This window comes from Protopterus annectens, chromosome 2.part2 (assembly GCF_019279795.1).
Source record: "Protopterus annectens isolate FY-2018-M chromosome 2.part2, PAN1.0, whole genome shotgun sequence".
NCBI classification, from domain to species: Eukaryota; Metazoa; Chordata; order Ceratodontiformes; family Protopteridae; genus Protopterus; species Protopterus annectens.
The window spans coordinates 856,658,082-856,675,397 of record NC_056730.1 but is presented as its reverse complement, the minus strand read 5'-3'; positions in this window follow the sequence as shown (position 1 = coordinate 856,675,397).

Sequence of the window (17,316 nt, the reverse complement as noted above, 5' to 3'; positions counted from 1 at the left end):
CCTGCACTTCACAAGTGTTTGTGTGTTCTCTTCTTGGAGATGAGCAACCTTTTTGAAGAGTACTCATACACCTTAAAAGTGGTATACTAATCTTTGTCAGGTCTGATGATGTCAGCATCCTACAAATATACCTGTGGAAAAGACCACTCACAGTAATGTGTATAGCACGCCGTGTACATGCATGCTCTTGTTATATCATAAACCAAAAAGGTAGGGGTTTGAATCCTGCACTTGACAAGTGTGTGTCTATTTGGGTATAATCTCCTTGGTGGAGAACAACCTTTTTGGAGAGTACTCAAACACCTTAAAAGTGGTATACTAATCTTTGTCACACACACTCATTATGGTTTCTATTGAATTGTGTGAGTGAGGGTTTATGGCCGAGGTATATGTCAGACCTATTCTAGCACAGCAAAGTCTGTCAATGATGACAATTCATTATAGGTGTACAACACCCTTTTTGGATATACATGCAGACCCCTTATTGGTTATGTGATCCACCAAGGTATTTCAAAATACCGTAGGAAATGTGATTATCAAAGGAGAGATGAAGTAACACTTGGTTGAATGTACACATCGGTACCTGTTCATCATGTTGGTGGCTACTACCTATGTGGTACTGTGGGGATACTATGTTCCATAAAGGTGGATGACTATGCTTAGTTTGGCTAATAGCTTTACAGCATGGGTTTGACAACAGGTATCTGTCTGTATGATACCCTTGTGGAGGATGAGTGTGTCATCTGGAGAATGCATTATAGGCCACAGTATGCATTACCAGACATGGACAGACATATCCCTACTGTGATTGCTTGTACGTAAGAGAGCTATATGCCAAACAGGAGTGGTCTCAGTAATGGGTGCAGGTGAATACCACTGGTTACTGGCATAGTCTAGCACCTGAAGGATCCAAATGTTGCTGTGTGTCCTACAGTTGTGTGTCAGTTGTGAAGACATCATCTAACGATTGGTTATGGTCAGGCTGTTGAAGTTATGTATACTACCAGAATGGAGAACAATGACAGATAGTAACAGTATCACCCACAGCACAGTGTCAAACCATGTCATACACACATGTGTAGTCAGGTTCCGAAATGTGTGTAGTACAATGCATACTGGCCACCAATAGAAACTATGGAGTGTTACTGTGTAATACAGGGCATGTCACCCTGCCCATGTGTCCACTATGCACATACATGCAGACAGTGCACCTCCACCATATTCACAGATGTACACCTGCAAATCTGTGCTGCACACATCCCACACAGACTGTCCACTCTCTAACACATGCTGCCAATACTACACACATCAGCCAAGTGGCACATGGGCGGACAATACACTATTTTAACTAACACTGGTGTAAACAATACCACAATGACAATCATAGCTTTAATGCATCATGCCTGCTCAGCTACACCTTCAAGCATATCATTACACTCTACTGCTGACAACATGGTAACATTGCTATAATGCTATAAAGTCACCCTGTGCATCAGCACCATGGTAGCCTGTTCTGCATCGATGTTACAGATGACAGGAGGTGGCACAGGTTTCATCATATGCACAGGGTGTGTTGTTGGTTTGCCAGAGGCCTACAGAGAGCCATCCAATTGACATGTATGTGTGTGTGTGTGCGTGTGTGTGTGTGTGTGTGTGTGTGTGTGTGTGTGTGTGTGTGTGTGTGTGTGTGTGTGTGTGAGGGGCAAGAGTACTGCTATGGGCCAATGTTGATGTAATGTGTGCAGGTATGTGTTAGCCCTAGGTGTCTGGTTCATGTGTGTGTGTGTCTGCATGCACACAGTTCCACCATGTGGCTGCCATATACGGGTATTTGTGGGACAGCCACAGACTGTACCTGCCAGACTTTACAGATCACCATCTCTGGCCATGGATACGGTACCTGTACCTGGCAGGGGTGCTACTGACACTATCAGGTACTAAGCCAGACTGGGTACTAACCCCAGAGGTAGATGGATGTACACTGGACCCAAGTCCCTGCTGGGACTGTCCAGAGCCACGTGCATGTGGTCTTCTAGGATGTTCTATGGACAGCCCACCCCCAACATTGCTGGGGCTGGTACTGGCACTACTGGAGTGGCTGTGACTTGAGGGACATCCGTGGCTACTGCCAGCTGCTGATGTTGCTGGCATACATCCATGTTGATGTCTCAACCATCCTGCACTGTCTTGACACATGGACATGACACTGCGGAGGACATCTAATGTCTCTCCCCAATGTCTATCAGTGACCTCAATGTAATGACAGATGGCACTTGCTAGGTCACGGATACTGTCAATTATGGTGGTATGTGCCCTCTGTGCCCTTAGTCCCTGTCTGGTGTACCATTCCATACATGCCTGTGCCTCCATGACAGCCTGGAACATGTGTGACATTGTAAGACCTGTGGCACATTTGCCAGAGGCATGATGAGCAGCAGTGCTCCAATGCGAACCCCTGGACATCTGCCTATGTGGTACCCTTCCAGACATCTGGGTATGGCTGCTGTGTCGGGATGCATGTGCCATGGATACCACACTCTCCTGGCCAATGCTGACTGTATGTTGTCCCTCAGCTAAGGGCATTGTTGATGGATGTATTGGCAGTATGACTGTGTGCATGGATGGGGTGGACACTTGTGTAGTGTCGATTGGTGGCCCAATGACAGACCCTGGCAAACATACCTGTGCCTCAACACACCTATCATCAGCATCACTATTTTGCTCAGTGACATTAGATTCCCCACTGCAGTAAACGAGCCCAATGTCAGCACCTGTGAGAGGAAGACAGGAAACACACTTTATGACCTGTACATGATGTCGGCACACATGAACACATGCACACATGCACACATGAACACATGCACACATGCACGCATGCACTCATGAACACATACACACATGCACACATGCACACAAATGCACTCCTCATTAAAACAAACACACACACAGACACACACACACACCACCAGCAATCCAGAACATACTCCATAGTGGGTGATGGTGGGGTACAGTATCACAAGGCAAACAGTTATATCACACGTGTCAGCATGCAGGACGTGTGTTGCTCAACAGCATGCAGTGCGGGTGTAGACAGCCCTTGATAATAACAGTATACATGGCTTTGATGCATGTGTGTTGTTGTTCAGTGATCGGCCTCACCCTGGAACGCAATGTGTACACAGACACAACATTGCTGTGCAAGTATTAAAAGCTCTGCAATGTCCTCTGCACCATCACTCACAGGTATACATACCATGGGTGGATGTGTATCTGTGTGTCACATAGATATCCATTTCTGATTAGAGCGTCTGTGTCATTAACAGATTATTGTGGACACAGGTTTAGCACATGCATGCTATGTATACACACAGGATGAGTGGTGCATGTATACCTGATGGAATACCATTGCTCAACATAGCCATTGTACAGTGGTTATGGTGAATGTAGGACATATTGTGAACATGCCAGTGCCAGCCATGACATGGCATGCTACAACACAACTGCAACATTAAATATCACACATACACAGTGTGTGTCATGTGACCTATACACTCAATAGCATTACAAGACATATATGTGTTACTTTGTACAAATGGTGATTGCTATGCATATTGTGTATCGGTGCATATGTTTGCACACACTCAACACTGAGGTGCATAGCAGTTAATGCTATGTGTGGTACTGTGGTCACTGTAACTGGATGGGGTGTAGTACCATGAGCCATCATCATGCAGCATCATGTGGTCACTCAAGGCTACTAATGTGTGCCAGACCAGCACATACCATGCTGTACTGGAACTGCAGTACCATGGCTACATTCACCATTTCACAGCCAGTTTTTACATGGGTTTGTATGGTGCCCAATAGGGGGCATTGCCTAACATGAATGTGTTATGTGTTGAAGAGTGTCGCATAGCCACATGAGAGGCATCTACCCCTCAGGTATATTATGTGTGCTGTGTGGATGACATTTGGGATACTGGAGTGTGACCTTACAGCGGGTGTCTGAATATGCCATGTGTAGCATGTTAACGTGTACTGCGTATGGCAAAGTTGAGTATGTTGTGTGCATGTGTATCGACTCTGCCTATCCAATGTCCACTACAGTGTTGCCACAATTGTGTGGGATTCTCTGTGTATTGTATGTGTTTTAGGCAGTTACCCACATTACTGGGATGTGCATAGTCTCACAGCAAACATGCACAGCATGCATTATGCGTAGGTGTGATACATGTACATTGCCTACACCTCACCTATGACATGCACATATAATTAGCAATTTTAAATGTAGAACACACTCACCAGCATGGGTCTGCTGCCTTGCTGTCACACCAGAGGGACCTACAAGGATATGAGACAGTTTGTCAGTGGCAACAACTGTGGCATTGCTACCGTGTGTTTGCAATGTTACAGTAGTACAATGGTTGACAGTCACAGGCCTACAGATTATATTCCTAATTATTAGTATTATACAACAATAGGCACCACATCTTCTAACTACACAGCACACATCTCACATAAGCATGCTCTACCAATAGAGGTAACAGTAGTCTACAGCTATGCCATGTTACCTGCATGCTCCGTGTCAACTTGCTGTGTGGCTCTGGCCTCCATAATGATACATGTTACTTGTTGTTGTTGTTGTTGGCCAGGAGCCACCTGGCTCAGGAGCAGTTCCTCCAATCTGGTGAGGGGGGGACGGATGGCTACCCCACCATCTGTGGCAAGCTTTTGTCTACGGATATCAGACACATTCTGCTGGACATGTCTAATTAAATCACTGCAGTGATGGCGTACCTGCTCATATGTCCGGTTATGCATGCCTATGTCATTTACCCTATGGACAAGATCTTGCCACAGTGCAGTCCGCTCATGCTGGTTCTGGCTAGTTCTGGGGAACAGCAGGACATAGTGCTGCACCAGGCTTATTGTTATCACTTCCTCCTCTGCCGGGCTATAGCTGGGGTTACGATGGTGGAACATGACCATGGAAGACAATGAAACAATATGTGTGAGCAAGTCATGTGGCACACTTAACATTCTAAAGTACAGATATCAATAAACTGTCATATATAGCAGCCTATTGGCTGTCAGAGGATACACACTTTCAATACCACATATCAGTGCTCAGCTCACAACAGCCTGACAGTGCCTGGCACACTCTATATATCAAACCATGTTTTGCACAGCAACAAAGATAAACCAGTATGTAAGACTATAAACAGTATATGGCACACTGCATGCGACACAATGCACCACCTAGCCACAGGAGGTACATATCAAGCTAATGCATCAAGAAATATGTAATCCATTGCAATGATTGTAAAGTCCAGTTACAGTATTACCAGTATACCACACTAGTCATTGATGGCAAACCCCTGCCTAACAAATGTGCATATTCGTTAATATAGGTGGCATACTGCTGTACTAGACTATACATGTTGATAGATATGCACCTATATCCTGTAACACACATATGACCGAGGCCATGGTACAGGCATACCCACACACACATCAGACATACATACCAGGCACAAAGGTATGGCAACCCAGATGACCTTTACCTGTGTACCATACAGTACTGTGTATCAGTAGTTACAAAAACTTATGCCTGAGGTATATAACCTGTGAGGACTACAGGGAACACACAAAACAGTGGTTCCAAGAAATGTGGACATACACCATACTGTGCTGTTTAGGCATACAGCTTCAGGTTGTACTACAGTTCATACAGAAGTTGTATTCACCAGCAGTAACACTCAATAAGCATACATGTACTGCTTTAGCCTACAATGGGACACCCCAGTCGACACCAAGGGACTACGACAGACCGTATGGCATACTGCTTTTTCCGCCTAGCAATTGCATACACATCTTTTGCTGGGATTACAGCTAGGACACATAATACCATGATAAAAGTTTCCCACTAAGCTATCACACATATACAGAACTCTGACACACTGATTTCTCCATGCCAGTAGTTATGCAGGGCATCTGTGCATAGATACATACTGCTGCCACATATGGATGATTCCAACTATGTAGAGTACTCTTCATAAACATCTACTACATGCCAGTAAATACATAGCTGTTACATACCTTTCCTTTGTATGTGTTCGTATTTGTCGTTTCCGTGTGTTTTGGAATAGTTTATTTATTATATCTTATTTATTTTTGAGATATATTTATCTTTTTTCAATATAATTTTGTTCAATATATTAATTATTTTTCAGTATATATATATATATATATATATATATATATATATATATATATATATATAATTTTTTTTTTACAATATATATTTTTTTCAATATATATTTTTTCCAATATATTTTTTTAATGTATTATTTATTTTTCAATATATTAATTTTTTTTCCAATATATTTTTTTCAATATATTTTTTTTGTTCTATATATATTTTTTAAATATATTCTTTTATTTTTTTCTTTCAATATATAACTTTTTCTTTCGATATATATATTTTTTGTTTTCTTTTTTTCTGCAGATGTTGTCTGCGTCTGCATCCGTGTCTCTCTCTCTCTCTCTCTCGCTCTCTCTCCCTCTGTACCTGCAATGAAATTATTCCATGTGTGGACAGCAAATACAGCCTGCTTTTATGGGTATCTGCACATATGCATGTGATGGCCTCTGCACCAATTGGTGGCCACCATTTGGCAATTGCATGCAACCTGCTGTGTGGTACTTGCACTACTCACTGTCATAGCAACCCAATGCTATAAATTGCTAAGTCAGGTAGGCGTAGCCCTTTCTGCTTTCCGAAGTGGGGACCATGCTTGTTTGCTGTGGACACCGTTGTGTAAGTCAGAAGGTTGGTATACTTCTTATAACTGATGCTAGGGGTGTAGCCAGTGATGTGAATGTTGTACTCATACCTGAATGTTGACACTTCCAGTGCACAGTTGACAATGTAGATTTGTACTCACCCCTACAAATGCTAACACAAGATACATGAGAGTATGTAGTTTCTTTTCTACTTATACAATTAGCTGCCATACATACGTAGTTACTGAGATGTTTTCATTTGGCACATGAACTGTTTGTGAACTGCTATACTGTGGATATTAATGTACTCACTTATGCACAGTTTGTGTTTTTTTTGTTGATATTAGCACAGGATGCTCATGAAAACTGGACAATTCCAGTACTGAGTATGCCTACCTACATCCTTGCTGGACCTTGAACACACAGGTATTTTGTACATTTGGGTGGGGATTGTCCTGCTATGATACTCTGTGGGGGTTATAAAGTGCTGCTGTAACATTATTTACTGCTAAAATGGCTGGTTTTGTTATCACAGTCATGTAATGCTATTCCACAACAACTGCTGGTAAAGTTCCACAGAACAGGTTTTGTGTTATGGCATTCCAACAACCTGCTGTATATCTGCTGTGGCTAAGTGGTACTTCATGCAGTCTAGTGTGTCCAAGGTCCGGGGTTCGAGACTGACATTTCTGTTTTATTTTGCTGCTGAGCAGAACAAGGCCCCTCACATGCAGGGTGACTAAGGCACTTTTAAGCAGTTGTAAGCGGGTTTGCACGTGTTTGTGTGATGCTTAGCAATACTTAGCTAAGTGCACACAAGCGCAAACCCGCTAACTACTGCTTAAAAGTGCTTACTCCCGCTAAACCCCGCGCTCATTTCTTTGAAAGAAAAGAAAATGGGGAGATAGGAAAGTGGTGAAAAGGGGCACAAAGAGGGAATGACAGTAGGGAAAACAGCTCGGGATGTGCAGGATGGGTGTAGGGAAGGTCCATAGCTGCCCATTTCTTTAACAGCAACAGCTGTGCATATACTAGTAATTTGGATGGAAATTTGAAATCTTCCACCCCTGAGAGAGGGGTGAGGACAACGAAGTATGTTGTACTGCCAATTAAATTTCAGTTTATGTGTCCAGTGGACATGTGTGCAAAATGGGGAGCTATGTATGGGACGCATTTTTTTTGTGGGAGCAGATTGCCCATTTTTTTTTTCAGGTGAGAGTGGAATGTGGGGTAGGGGAAGTAGGTATATTTTGGGAGGTAGGCTGGGGAGGTAAACAGACAAGACAAACAAGATGCATACAGGGGTGGAATATGACACATGAGGTGGGTGAACGCCATTGATGGGGAAGCGTGTTTGGAAATCGCAAGCCCATGAGCTCACAGATGGCAACAGTGGAACTGAGATCCCCACCCATGGGCAGTCACCACTGCACCTTCACAGCCCGGAAGGTGGCTGTACTGGGGGCTGCATAGGAGGGGCAGGCTCACCCATGAGTCACGCCACACTTGCCTCGAGCTGGCGTAGAGGATCAGCAACTGATTGCTCGATCTCCCTACACACCACAGCCATGACTGTTCGGAGGGTGATAGGTGGCCCTACTCCGGCCATGCTTGCATGGGGGGGGACGAGCCCCATCCCCTGCAGTGCTTCCACCTGAAGGAAGCACAGGACCAACAGAGGAGGAGGTCCCGGGCTGGGCACCGGACATGCTGGTGCCAGGTGCCATCGTCAGTTGAGGTGGGACAGGTGGGTCCACTGGGACCGGCCTTCCCCATACGTTCTATGTTTAGGAGGATTTAATGACAATATGGGTTAGTAATAGTCAACAACATTCCAATTTACTTGTAACAGCATACAGTAGTATTCCCATTAACCCAATACACCAGAGTTCCAACAGTTGAACAGCAAGCACAACACATGCATATATAGAACAACAGTGGACATTCCAACAGCATGCAGGATTGATAGGTGGCAACAGGCCACCAAGATTGTGGTATGTGAAAAGGGCACATGCATCAAAGTAAATGCAATGCAGATATTTATAAACCAATAGGACATGTGTCCCAACAAATGTTATGAGATTAGACATACGCATTGAGGTGTGGAATTGTATTGTTTATGCACATACAGTAGGGTGTAAAAAGATACCTCCATTAACAACTTATATATACTTATAGTTTACACTACATTCCTATTGACTGCAGTTATATATCCCCTACATGTATTATTACACTAGGCAATGTCCGTTAAATTGTAAAATGCGTTTTGCTAGTTCTTGGTATACCTGACCTGTATCTGACATACAAACTGTCCTGGATGCAGATGTTACTGCTACATATTTATATATTTAATTTATATTTATATATCTACATATCTGGATGTGTTCAGGTGACATTATCGGGCATATGCTGACAGCCCCCTACATTTCTAGCAGCACACTGACATTTCTGGGGAACACAATAACAAGCTACTCCTGTGCCAGATTAACCTGTACATGCCGGCCAAGAACCAACATTTGAGGACTGTATATATGCTTAACAGCTACTGGCACTCCCTTAATCCACTTTATATGGACCTACCCATGTGTGGGTTGACTGCGCTTAATGCAACAGCCCTATTTCTATAATGCAAAGGTACAACAACATATCGAAGTAAGTGACATGGACACACTCCAGGAATTATACCTTTATTAATTACATTACACACTTTTCTAGTGGCTCTCTCATTTATTTGATATATCAGTGCATGCAGAGGTCTTTTATTCAAGACATATTATACCTTTATTAATGGGTTATAACACCTTTTCATGATGTCTCACATATTTTGTATAACAGTACATGCAGAGAAGTTATTCAACACTCATTATACCTTTATTAATGGGTTACAACACTCTTTTTCAGGCTCTATCACTTATTTTATATGACAACACATGCAGAATAATTACTAACCTGCCTGGTAGCACAGCCTTAGCAGCCTATCTGCATAGGCTTGCTGATTCGCAGCACGGACACCTGCAGCTGTGAATAAATGAAGGGATATTGAGACATACCTATCCATAACATAGACTACAATAGCAATTCTTACATACTTCATTCCATGGCTACATACTCAGTAGTGGGGCATTTTCCATTTCACAGGCCTCCTGTATCTACTGGTTCAGTCGGTCCTCCTTGCGTCTCTTCAGGTCTGAGAAGTGGTGTCTGACCTGCTCACCAGTCCGAGGGACGCCTGTGGCACTGGTGAGATCATGTGCTAGATGGTTCCAGGCTTCCACTTTGTACTCAGTGCCCAGAAACTGGCCCTGCAGGAGTCTTGCATCATGATGATGGATGAGGAGCCAAACCATTACTTTTGACTCCTCAATGCCCCACCGTTGCGCTCAAAAGTGAGAGCCCTCTCCAACACCGGCCATACTGTCTGCAGATGGGAGCTACAACCAGTTATGACAAATATTCCCGCCTATGGAGCTTAAATATACCTCATTTCCCAACCTCATTTGTGATTGGCTGGTTTTGAAAAATCTCAGCTAAAAGCAAACCTGCTTAGCAATGGGTAAACTTCCATTGATATATATGAGTGTGTTGGAAATGCATCCATATTTAAAGCTGTCATGGCTTAGTGGTTTAGTACTGTGATTATGGTTCACAGTATCCCGGGTTCGAGGCCTGTCATTGCTTTTTATTTTACTACTGGCCAAACCGGCTAGGAGGTGTTGCTGTGTTTAGCTGACTTTGCTCAACTTTGCCCAACGTTGCTCGATGTTGCTCTTCGTTGCTCTATGCTGCCCGATGTTGCCTGACATTGCCCAACATTGTGCTACTTAGTGTGGTGCGCAGCTCTGCATGAACATGTTTTGTTTGCGCTAGTTGGCGCGGTGAGCAGCTTCGCGCAAAACTATTGCACTAGTTAAAGCAGTGCTAAACTATGAGCAATTGTACTTAACTGTGCTTAATACTAGTAAACGTTGCTTAGTAGTGCTTCACATTATTTAAGATAAGTTACTTATGCATTTATCAGTATGCATGACCATTCCACCTTCATATATATATATATATATATATATATATATATATATATATATATATATATATATATATATATATATATATATATATAAAATATTGTTCACTACCACATAGGCCATTTCAATGCATTTTACTAAAATTTAAAAGGTAAATGTCAGGAATTCTTTTTATGCACACATTTCCTACAGAAAATAGGTAGTGGAGTGGCGGGACTCGAAACGGGAATGCCTCTTCTTTGTGCGAGGGCTCTACCACTACGCTATTACTATTTGGCTTAATTTGCATATAAATAGTGTATTATCCTCTTCGATGTCTACACTGCTAATTGTAGCTAAGCAGTGGGCAAACCCGCGCATACACACGCAAATATGGGCAGCTATATCGGGAATAATAAAAAAAAAAAAGGAAAGCTTTACATTTTAAACTTGTACAGGGATTTAGAATGTGCGGGAGTGTAGTGCTGGGTATGTGGACATTTGAGCAGACTTGCTCATTTCAGTTGACATTTGCAGTTTAGGCACTTGCAGGGGCATGGATATTTGCACTTCCTGGCAGTCTGACACGCCCCCTGCACTCGTGCACGCTCCATGTAAGCCTTAGAGTTGAGTCAGCACACCCTCATGAATATGCATGATGCGCTGACATCATACTCTTAGACTGCACTTTCCGTGTAAGACTTAGTTAGTCTTACACGGAGGATTAGTGAATCCCGGTCAATGTTTTTTACTAATTTTTGTCATTTTAACTGATGCCAGTTAATTATTACTGATTTTAGTTGGTTATTTAAACATGCTTTTCCAAAAGTATAAGAGTTAATAAGGATGAATATGTCTTATGGAATATTTCTAAAAATCTATATTAACATCTTTTGGGAATGACACACACTCGCTATGTGCCAACACCCAATTCTTGTGAAGTTTTTATTTAGTGGGAGTTTGTCATGATAAAATTTATTCAGAGGGCAAGTAAATACAAATGCTAAATGATTCTTTGATTTGTTCTGCCATTTTGAAGTTTTTATTAGAACTAATACAGATGACATGCTTAGGTATTTTCGGTAATCATTTAGATTGTTAATAAAGCTAATGTTTCCTTAGTTTATTAAGCACTAAATTCAGATTATATATATCCTAATATGTCTCTTGCTTCCTTAGTGAATAATTCCTGTATAAATGTTTAATGTTTCTAATAATAGTGTATGTAACTCATCTCTAAAGCCTAACTGGAATCAATATCTGATTAGTTGTTTGTCACTACTATTTTTCTCTTAATTTATAATATATTCTCCATTTTTTTTACTTTGTTTTCATGGGCCTGAACCAACAAATGTTGATGAATGGGATAGGTAGTCTAGCAGATTTAGTTTTGATTGATAGACTAGGACTCTATCTCATTCCATGTATAGGGTGTATTAAAGTTTATATCAGAGTGAAATATGCTTATTTTTTTGTTATTTAGCTGTTTTTCTAGTTTTGAAATGCCTGACACAATTGTTTTACTTTTATCTTTTATGGGGAAAGTTATTTGGATTGAGATAAATAGAAATACAACAATTGATATTCTATTGCCTATTCAGGAAGTATACAGGATTCTATTAATACAAGTTCCTTTATTATTTGTTATCTTTAAAGAATTCTGATATGGATTTAACTTGGATATCCTTAAATACTAATGGCTTAAACAACCCATATAAGAGAGCCAACCTACTAAGGAATCTTAAACTAAACAAGGTTCAAGTAGTTTTTCTCCAAGAGACACACTTTAAAATAAATGACACATTTATGTGGGACCCTAAGGCATGCACAATACTTGCTCAATTTTCTTATAAAAATAAGACCAGAGGAGTAACAATTCTATGGAAAAAGACTTTTGTAAATCCCCAAATCATTTACAAACATGTAGATAATGATGGACTCATGCCCTTAGTTATACTTAAGTATAATAATAGAATTTGAACCTTGGTTAATTTATTCTGGTTCCAGGGTATGGGGTTTGGTCTAGCTAAGAAACACTTAGACTTTATTACAACTACTTCTAAAGGTGATATTATACTAGGAGGTGATTTCAATTGTATCACAGATATTACAGACACTACTAGTAGGAAATCTCCTAAACTATTGTCTCCAGCCAAACAGTTAAAAAATGGACAGAAATGTTTAAATTAAAAGATACCTTTAATGCTTTGGGACCAAATTGTTTACTATTCTCACACCAGGACTATAGATATGATGCCCAAACCAGAATAGATAAAATTTATATCTCACAAGATCTTTATTCTAAAATCTTGAATTTTTCAATACAACCTTGTCCCTTTTCAGATCATAATTCCCTGTTGTTAACAATACACTTGGAATTCAATCACTTAGTTATTAGTTCAAGGATTCCTTCATATATCACAAAAAATAAAGATTTTAAATCTTGGATAACTTCTGAAGTTCAGCTTTTCTTAGAGATTAATTATAAACCTGAAGCAAACACACTTATGGTTTGGGATTCTCTTAAGGCCTATCTCTATGGTAAAACCATTAGCTGGTATAAAAATAAAATTAAAGAATGGGACTCAGAGTGACAGCAGCTCCAAAATCAAATATTATCTCTTAAATATAATAAAAAACTTAATTGCTACAGATAATAAGAAGAAAGTAGAAGAAGCAGTTAAGAAATACAATGAAACATTATCTCATAAAACTAATTTAGCTATGGAAAAACTGAAATTAAATTCTTATGCTACCTCTCCTAAGCATCTCCATAACCTATCTATGAAAGTTAAGATACAATCAAAAATTAATAGCATTGATAGTGGGCCAGATTTACGAAGGCTTGCACGGAGTGTAAGAACAGTGTAAGACGGCAGACAGGCAATATGTCTGCCGAGCGATTCAGCAATAGCCGGTAGGGGCGTGCATGAGAGCTTCTAAATCTACTCTTGCACGGACAGTGTTATGGTATGCAAATTACCTCATTTGCTGCTAAAAGCTATGCAAATGAGGTAAATTTGCGATCCAGGAACCACTAACCTGTCCATGTAAGAGTAGTGTTATCTGCAGAATTGTACTCCGTTGGTAACGGAGTACCATTCTGCAAATAGCTAAACGGAGCTATGACAGCTCCAAATAAAGGATGCATCTAGTTAAGGAAGCATGCCAATGGCCAAATATAAGCCCATTGGCATTTGCAAATGTTGTAAATCCACAAAATCCAATGTTATTTTTTTCCCTGATCGCCGATGTTTAACCGTAGCACAGCGTCGCGCAAACATGCTGCTCTTTCAATTAAATGAAAAAAAGGGAAAAATATCCACAAATGTGCTTTTACACTAAAAAACTTGTCCTGCCATGCAGGTGAATGGCAGGCTGCAAACAATATGGCCACTGAGTAGTGGTTGCTAGGGGTTGAAGCTCAGTGTGAGAGATGTAACCAAGCATTAGTAGGCAATCCTATACAAATGGTTCATAGGTTCATAGGTTCATACTAGGCTATCTGCCCTAGGGCATTTATAAGCCTAGCTAGAGTGTGTTTGGCTTTCGCCACCCATTTTAAATTAATTTTGCTATGCCTTTTTTTGAGGTTAGTATACTGTGCCTCTGTCTAACAGTGACACAGAAGTCATAGCCAGGGTAAACCTACTTTCTCCAATCCACTCATCAAGATTCCTCTTGAAGAGAGTCAATGTGGGACTCTGCCTAACCTGGACTGGGATTTTATTCCAGAGTGAAGGGAGTCTCTGGGTTATGAATCTGTCCCTCCAGCATGTCCTACTTATTTCAGTGCTGAGGTTCAAGTCTCTCAAGCACGTAGCTCGATGGGATTTGGATTTTCTGAGGTGCAGCATGTCCATTAATTCTGGGTTGGACATGGCTTTATACGTCAGGCACAGATCGCCTCTGAGCAGGCGGTATGCCACTGAGTAGAGCTGGAGTTTCTTTAACCGGGCAGCATATGGCATCTGTTTGAGCCCTTTGATCCTCTTGGTGAGGTACTTTTGGGGTCTTTCCAGTTGCTGCATGTGTCTGGTAAGGTACATCCCAAAAGGGGCATTGTACTCAATTATGGGCCTCATGAGGGATGAGTAAAGAGGTACGATGACCTCCCCTGATCTAGATGTGAATCCCTTCATGATTAGGTGGGCTATATAAAATGTTTTTCTAACCACTTTGGCCACGTGGTTGTCAAATGAGAGATTGCTATCAACTTGAGTCCCCAGGTCCCTAATGACTTCTTCTGTACTTAATGGATTACCACCTATGTGGTAATTTGTGGGCACTTTGTTTTTTCCAAAGGGGATGACTATACACTTTTTGGCGTTTAGCTTGAGGCCATGGCTCTGGCACCAGTTGTCTGTTTCTATGAGGCCCTTTTGGAGGATGCTTGTGTTGGCTGGAGAGTTGATTATGGCACCCAGTTTGCAGTCATCTGCGAACTTGGTCAGCCACAGTCCTTCTGTGTTGGCCTGTACCGCCGAGAAATATATACCAAACAAGAGAGGTCCCAGGACTGAGTCTTGTGGGATGCCACTTGTAACTGGTTTGGAGTCTGACATGGCTCCAGCAATTCTAACCATGTGGGTTCTGTCCTTGAGCCAGTTTGCTACCCATCTAGTGACATAGGGTTTATATTTAAGCTGGCGAGCTTATCTATAATGCCCGGGTGGAGTATTGTATCGAAGGCTTTTGCAAGGTCCAGGTAGGCTGTGTGGACCACCTTCCCCTCATCAATGACCTTGGTGACTGTTTCAAAGAAATCAACCAGGTTTAAGAGGCAGGATCTGCCCTTAACAAAGCCAAACTGGGTAGGATCCAGTGTCTGTAGGTCCCCAATATCTTTATTTATGAGGTCCATGATTTCCATAGCTTTGCAGACCAAGCTAGTCAGGCTTATGGGGCGATAGTTTCCAGGATCCGTTGAGGCACCACCTTTGTGGAGAGGGACCACTGTTGCTGTACGCCACTCTTTGGGTACATATCCTGTAGTAAGGCTAAGATTGAACAGTAGTTTTATGTTTGGGTTTAGCTCTTCTTGGAGTTCATGTAGGACGCAGCCCGGGACACCATCTGGTCCCATTGATGCTGTGTTTTTTGCTTTGGAGAGGGTGGCTCTTACCTGAGCATCTGAGATGTCAGGGGTGCAGCACTCTGTTGGGATAGATGTTTGCCCTTTTGGTGGGGAGAGGGGGGAGAAGTTTGCACTGAACCTGTCAGCTAGGATGTTGGCAATGTCTGTGGGCTCGGTGTATTTTTTGTCATTTTGGACTAATTCTGAGCATATCTGGGAATTCCCACCCAGGTTCCTAACATAACTAAAGAAAGCCTTGTGATTATCCTTAGTGTCCTGTGCAATTTTTCTCTCGAAGCTGGCCTTAGACGATTTTATGAGTGCCCGTAGTTTTTTGCTAATACTGATCAGAGATGCCTTCCCTTTTTGGGATTTTGTTCTATCATGTAGTAGCTTCCTCCTTCTATTGTATAGTTTGTTTATGGCTGGGGTCCACCAGACAGGACGCCTGTCTTTGGAGGATTGGGTCTTGGTTTTATTTGGGATTGCATGATCCATGCATTCCTGAAGGTGTTCATAGAATGCATTTATAAAGGATTCTGCGGTCTGGGCCATATTTTCCACAGGCCCGGGAGCTTTGAAGGATTTCGCCTCGGTTTTGAGGCATGTGAAATTTGCTTTAGAGAAGTTTTTCACTGTGGTTTTCTGGGCAGGGGGTGGGGTCGGGATGTGAATATCCAGTGAGATTAGTTTATGGTCTGATCTTACCAGTGAGGGATACACTTCTGGTCTGGAGCATAGTGTCCCCATGTTGGTGATGATCAGGTCCAGTATGTTTTCCCCTCTTGTGGGAGTGGTAACAAGTTGTTCCATAGCATTTGAGTTTATAAATTCTAGGAACCTTTGGGCTAGGGTGTTGGAGCTAGAGTAATGCTCCCATTCTATGTTTGGGTAGTTGAAGTCGCCCAATATAATGGTGTTTGGAGAGACCTTCATATTTTCCAGTATTCTCAGGAAGGCCAAGTGGGGTTCCTGTGTTTGGGAGGGTGGTCTGTAGCAGGCTATAAACTGGAAGGCAGTTTTACCCACAGTTAGTTGCACATGGATAGTCTCTGATGCTTCATGCTGTGCCACCAACCTGGAGGTGTGGGTATCTTTGTAGCAAGAGCCTTTGCCAATATCCGAAAGCCCAGGGGTGACAGGTGCAAGCCATCCCTAGCAAAGCATCGTGGCTTGTCGAGCATGTCATCCCAGGCTGACAGGCATTGGATCCCCTTTGAATGACACCAACACTTAAGCCAATTGTTGAAAGTGATCATCTTGTCTTCATATTGTGGCATCATTCTTGGTGAGGATAAGATGCTACTCAAGGTTAGGGTCATACCGGCCTGGGCTACATGCTCAGAGAGCTCCTCTATGTCTCTTTTCATGTAGCTCAGGGAGGTACGTCTCAGGTCATTCACACCAGCATGGACAATGACTGAGTCATATTTGTACTTGCCTTGGAGTGAC